This window comes from Pseudonaja textilis, chromosome 3, assembly GCF_049901715.1.
Source record: "Pseudonaja textilis isolate UNSWEBS1 chromosome 3, rPseTex1.2, whole genome shotgun sequence".
Classification (NCBI taxonomy): domain Eukaryota; kingdom Metazoa; phylum Chordata; class Lepidosauria; order Squamata; family Elapidae; genus Pseudonaja; species Pseudonaja textilis.
The window spans coordinates 74296794-74303884 of NC_141992.1; positions in this window are offsets into that span (position 1 = coordinate 74296794).

Sequence of the window (7091 nt, forward strand, 5' to 3'; positions counted from 1 at the left end):
GGTAAAAGTTCCTCTCACACATATGTGCTAGTCATTTCTGGCTCTAGCGGGCGGTGCTCATCTCTGTTACAAAGCCGAAGAGCCAGTGCTGTTCAAAGACCAGCATTTAGTCATGTGGCCAGCATGACAAAACGCCGAAGGCACACGGAAGTGGTCCCTATTTTTCTGTTGTGTTTTTACATGCTTTCGAACTGCTAGGTTGGCAGAAGCTGGGACAAGTAAAGGGAGCTCACTCTGTTACGTGGTACTAGGGATTAGAACCGCTGACCTTTCTGATCAACAAGCTCAGCATCTTACCCACTGAGCCACTGCGTCCAGTGGTGGCATTCAGATTCTTTTACTACCGGTTCTGTGGGCATGGATTGGTGGGCATGGCAGGGGAAGGATACTGTAAAATCTCCAGTCAGAGGTGGTATTTTCTGGTTCTCCAAACTACTCAAAATTTCCGCTACTGGCTCTCCAGAACTGGTCAGAACCTGCTGAATACTACCTCTGACAGCGTCCCTTTAAACTATAAAGAAAGGGGAAGCTACATTTCTCAAACACACACCCAGCCAGCCAGCTGCTCAAATCAGAATAGAAGCATAGTCCTTATATTTCAAAATTAAAAGCAGCCAGCTTTTGAAATCTTTTTTTTTTTTGCTGCTAAACATAGGACAGTCTGTTCAGTCTCATACTTTGGAATCCGCTGTGAATCTGCAACATCTTCTTCTCATTAATCACCATCAGGAAAAGGGTCTCAACTGCCTTTGGTTCTGCCAAAAAGCCTTTTTTTCATATTGATAAAGCAGCTGGCCAACCAGAGGAGTTGGCTGGGGCAGTTACTGTCTCCTGGCCCTTCCGAGGTTAAGTAAGGACACCTATGATTCGACAGCATCTCAAAAGGCTGGAATCCTGGAGCCAGAGGAAACTGCAAGGTAAGGACTGAACTAATTAGAAAAGGAAGTAAATAATACAATAGGGGTGGGCAGGGCAGGGTTTTTTCAGTTTTCTAGTTTCCTTGCTTTTGTGATTGTGTGTGTGCGTGCGCACGTAGTTGGAATGGAGGGCTATTAAAAACCCTTATTTTGCGATAATCATTACTGCTTTGTTGTTTTCCTACCCCAAATTAAGAAAATATTATTACTCCCAAAAGTTAACCAGTTGTTTTGTGAGGGCCAGACCCTCAAAAAAGAGTTTCAGTAGCTATGTGGCCTATCACTAAATTAAAACTGTTTTCCAGCTGACCTCAAAAATTATGAAAAGATTAGAATGAAACCGTTATCCTGGCAATTGTCAGGGCTACAAAAAAACATGTATTTTTGCATTATTTTTCCTGATAATTTGGAATGTTGCTTTTGGTGGGGAAACAACATATCCAGTAAAATATATTTTAAAAAAACACATCCAGAAAAATCTATAATGACTAGTCTTACAATCTTTTAACATCCACAATTAATGTTGTAAAGGAGGTGAGATTATTTTTTTCAATATTTTCTCCTTTCTTTAGTGGCACATTCATTAATGCACTATGCACAAATATCCATAAATGAGACCTGTTGTGATGTAATGTAACATGAATTATTATACCTAATAAGTACACAATGTACTATAAACATGATGCAACAATTAGTTCTTCCTGGTATTTAACTTTCAAGCCAGATCTTTTCCCTCCCACACTTACACAAAAGAAAGAATCTATCAGGTGATGGTAGAAAGTGTGAGTACTTTTCTTGTTTGCTTTTGTGTGAGGATACTAAGACAAACAGATGCAACAGCTGTCCTTCTGTGGCAGCAAATGTGCCGTGGAATTGATCACAATATGGTCTGGAGGAAAAACCTTTTGAACAGGCTTCACAAAGTGATCTTAAAAATTCTGTCAGTTGTCTCCCACTGACACAACTTCATCCTGGGAGATCATTTGAAAACAACTTTGAAACAGGGTACCAGATGTTCCCTGTTTAAAATGGATGGCCTTTATAGAAGCCATTTATAAACACAACATCTTCATAGAACAACCTGTAGCCTGCTGATTTATCTTCATCTTTTACTATAACTGAAGTGCCAGCTACGAAAAACAATTTGCTTGCCTGAGTTCATTGAATGCTCTTTTAATGGGAAATGTAAAAAAATAGAAAGGAACTACCAACTTTAATTTTTGATGCAGATGAGAAAAAAAACCACTTCAAATTGCACTGAGAAATCACAAGATTGAATCACTTGCTTTTAATCCTATACACTATATGGAAAAATAGATATGTGTATGTATGTGAAAGAATAATCATTTGAATGAGTAGCGATCATGCTGAACAATTAGAGTGAAGATAGTGTTTTTCATAGCCACATGAAGGTGTTTCTCTCCTGTCATAGGAAATATATAAATACAATTTGTACTGCTCCAAGAGGCTGTTTTTACCATGCCTGCATAATGAAACTAGATAGTGCAGCAGCAGCTGCTCTCACCCAATTTAATGTGGGGAAGGTCAAGATTGCAATTAGTGGATTCTCTGCCATTTTTTTTGCCTACCTACACAATGAAATAAAATATAAGAATTTGCTTTTCTGAATACGTGCTATGGCAGGCTTGGCCCTCCAAGTCTTCATTTTTACTTCTGTATGCTTATTTTGACACAACTATTGATCCCTCGTAAGACTGATAGTCTTGTGAAATTACTTTCTGGATGTTGAAATCTACAGGTTATCAGGATTATTGCAGAACCTGGGAGTTCTGTTAATTCTGTTAAATAAATAGAAGATTAATAAACCCATATCAAAGAACCCCCTCCAGAAAAAGAAATCTGCCTGAATTATCAGAAAACCTCAGAAATCAGAGGTCCTGCAAAATTGCTCAGCATTATGTCCCTTTCTTTTCTTTCTTTGTCTCTTTCTCGAAGTCAGTTTCCCTGGGATTCATTTTTGTTCATGTTAGTTTTGCTTATGATTGTATGTCCTATGTACTTTCCATACTTTAGGGTCTTCCCAGCATGCATGCACGCGCGCGCACACACACACACACACACACGCACACACACACAAAATCAGCGTGGGATTTCAAGCTGTCAGATCTATCTGTCTTCTGGGCTTTGGAGAATCCAGTGTAAAGAGAATGGTCTCTCTTGCAGTCAAAAAGACTGGCTAGGTGAACTGGAGCTCAGTAGATTATTGTCCCATCATTTATTTATATATGGCCAACTATCTTACAGCAGATAATTCAAGGCAGTTCACATTAACATTAAATATAAAGAGCAAACCAACCCAGCAACCCCACATATCTTAAAGCTTAGCATTAGAACGTCATATAGCCACGATCTTACATTTGCTGGGCTCACTTCTATCATAGTTCAAAACCTAGGTGAAGAGCCAGGTCTTCACAGCCCTCTGAAAGTTAAATAGAGGACTCTGAATATTGGCGGAGGGGGGGGAGTGAGGCTATTCTAAAGCAGTGGTTGCCAACATCTGTGAGAAAATTTTGGTGGTCTGCAGAGAAATGTTACCCTCAAAGCACACACCCCAAAGCAATTAATTCAGGCAAGGCAGGAACACAAGGCTGCGCCGCCCTCATGGCCCATGGGAACACAAGCCGTGTGTCACTTGCGTTGCGAACACAAGATAGTTGGGGGAAAGGTCGGAGTGGGGAACTTGCCCCATGTGCCTGGTCTGGCCACCGGGCTGCTTCTTTCTGCTTCTTTCTTCTGCTTTTGGCTGCACGCAAGGAAAGCAGCAAAAGTCTTTCTCTCCCCCAAACTCCACCAGAAATGAGTCTTTGGGACCCTGAAAGGCATCCTTCTCCAAGAGGCTGTGCCGGCACAACAAGTCTCACAAAGACTTACTTCTGGTGGAGTTTGGGGGAGAGAAAGAAAGACTTCTGCTGCTTTCCTTGCATGAAGCTAAAAGTCTCTCTCTCTCCCCCACTCCCTGAGAACAGAGCCCGTATCCTGTGATCCCAAATAAAGAATGTTCGATCGGTAGGAAAATGGGGTGGGGAATTTTCCTGCAGACTTTTTGGTGATTTTCCCAGGGTTTCTGGTCCACAGGATTTAAAATTATGAGTTTGGTGGTCCCTGAGGTCCAAAAGGTTGGCGACCCCTGAAATAGAGGACTCTGAATCTTGGGGGGAGCGGGGAAGGGAGGCTATTCTAAAGGGCTGGGATAGCCACCAAAAAGGTGTGTCCCAAGGTTGTCCTCAAGACTTATTAGATTGTCCCCATAGGACATTTTGTGCTGGGAGAAGAAGAAAAACATTCTTTCCCAACTAGAACAATTAAAAATGATTCTAGGCTGCCTCAACTAAACAGAAAGTTAGGGTTATTGGGGGTTTTTTTACATTGACAGAATACAGCTTGAGAATTGCTGTCTGAAGTTTTTTTTAATAAGAACACAATCCAGGTAAAATTAAGCATTTTCGCTTGATTCCAGTAAGTTCAGCACATGTAAATTATTTCTACTCAGCCTTAAAAATAACACCCTCTGGTCTGTGATGGTAATATCTATCTTATCATCCATAAAACAAGTTAACTTTAGATATTATCTTTCAATAGATTGCTAACAGCAAAACAGTACATGAAACATAATTGCTATTTTGTTTTGTTTAGTTTTTTTGCAAATGTTTTATAGATATCAGGTCATACCGAAAACTAGTCTTAAACTGATTTGAGTGAAATCATCCAAAATCTTATCATTGCATATTTGATAGAGTTTTTGCAAACAAACAAAGAAAGCTTAATATCCACAAAGGCATGCCAGGATGCTGTTTGGAAGACATTGCAGGAGCTTGGACTGAATTCGTTCATACATTAACATAGCAATGCTAAAAATCTAAATGCATATTCAGTCGCATATTTTTTCTAAGAAGTTGCAGATCGAGCCTTGCCTGTTTCAACCAGAATCTCAGCTTGCATTTATTAAGTGTCTCAGCTGTCAGATACAGCAGTAATCAAGTGGGAATATTAATGACTGCCCATGGGCAAGAGATTCAAGACATGTGAGTGATAAAATTCCCTTGTAAAGCAAAACTCCAGTCGCACAGGAGCAACCTAAAACCATGCATCCAAATTGCAGCCTAAGATTTCAGCACAAAACACTTGGGAATGATTCTTTGGGATTGCTCTGAAAGTAACTTTTTTTTTTCAAGCTTGCAACCAGTATTTAGCATCTTGAGAGTATTAGTTGAAGGATTTCAATTAAGAGGAGTTGTATTTGTGACAAGCTAAAGGCAAAAGGATGAAATCACTTGTATCAACAAAAGTTCAACTGAAGAAAGGGGGCGAAAATAGTGGTTTGTTAAGAAAAAACAACAAATAATTCTGAATGGTTATGCTCTTAGGATCAGGACGTCATTTTATTCCAACTGAGACATTTCATGCTCATATTTCTTGATGTTACATCATTTCAATTACATTAATTGCTTTAATGTGTTTAAATTTACAATTGTGCTTTATTTAGCTTCCATCAGCCTATTACACAAACACACACACACACACACACACACACACACACACACAAGTCTATTCTCTCTCCACCACTGAAAGTTCTCTGTAGCATCATTTCTGCACCCCAAGGTCTGCAAACTATTTTGAAGCTGGCTTTATAAGCATCTTCATCCCAAATCCTCAGAAGAGAGAAGACTGGCAGGCAGTGCCAATTAGCCAGAGTTTCCGCTGTGAATCTGCGGAAAAAAACATCCAGTCATTCTGCCCAAAACACACTGCAGGTCCTTGAAGCAACAAAAATCTGCTCATGCGACTTCCCACACAAATAAATAAATATATGGCACATTTCCAGAACATACTGTGTGTGTTTGACCTTTTGCAAAAAACAAACACATTTGCTATAAAAGAGTAGCTGCAAAGTACATGAGCCACAATTTCTCTCTTGCATTTAAAAGCCCCCAAACTGCTGTTTTTCTGGGGAGACAATCCCAAAGCAGTACATGGCACTTCATTCTTCCCTGCCACATGGCTCCTGCAGAAAGAGGATATAGTATTCTGATCAGTTTCACTCTTCTTGAGAATAGTTCTGGTGCATTGCAATATGAAAACAAGGCAGAACAATTCCTGTGGTATCTTGTAATGGAATTAGCGTGTAGCCGTATGCATTTGTTTGACTATACCAAAATCCCTCTGAGTGATTGTTGGTGGAGGGGGAGACAGGGGACTGAGCATGACATTCCCAAAGGTGGTCTAAAGACCTGAGAAGGGGATGTTTCAGAGGCAAAAGCTCGGGAAGCTTCCCATCAGTGAGAACACAAAACAGACTGCATACTCACACTCCTGCAGAACTTCATTACTACACAGGGAAAGATTGCTTCGGGAGAGATCCTGGATATAGCAATAGTACTAGCATTTAGACTTATATACCACCAATAATGCTTTTACAGCCCTCTCTAAGCGGTTTACATAGTCAGCATATTGCCCCTAACAATCTGGCTTTTCATTTTATCAACCTTGGAAAGATGGAAAGCTGAGGTAACCTTGAGCTGATCAGAATCAAACTGCTGGCAGTCAGCAGAATTAGCTTGCAATGCAGCGTTCTAAACACTGAGCCATCAATGCACCACCTCATCACCATAGTTAATCACCATAGTTACAGTACAGTTAGAAATGAGTTCATTAGAATACAGTCATCACTAGAAGAACAAAGAGGTCCAGAATTGATTTTGGAGTACTATAAGTGTTGAGTGTTGTCTATATCAGCGGTCCCCAACTTTTTTGGGAACCAGGGAGTAGTTCCATGGAGACAGCTTCTTCCGCGAACTGGAGAAGGTGTGGTTTTCCATGCTGCCTGCTTTCTTTGTTTGTGTGGCCCAGTGCCAGTCTATGGACCAGAAGTTGGAGAACCCTGGTCTATATAGATGGGTGCCTTCAGCTTTATACTCCAAAAAGGCAAATAGGCTGGCTTGCGGAAGATTTCCAGAGAGTTGCTTCTATATCTTCAAATATTGAAGCACCAGAGCTCAATATACATCTACTCACATTGGGCTAACTAGTAATTGGGCTATTGATGGCTGGTTGAATCAGCTACAGTTAGCTCGGTTTGACGCATTAAATCCTAAAGTATGGTTGAGAAAGATAACTGGATTCCTAAAACATGCCGAGCCATAAGCCACAAACCAA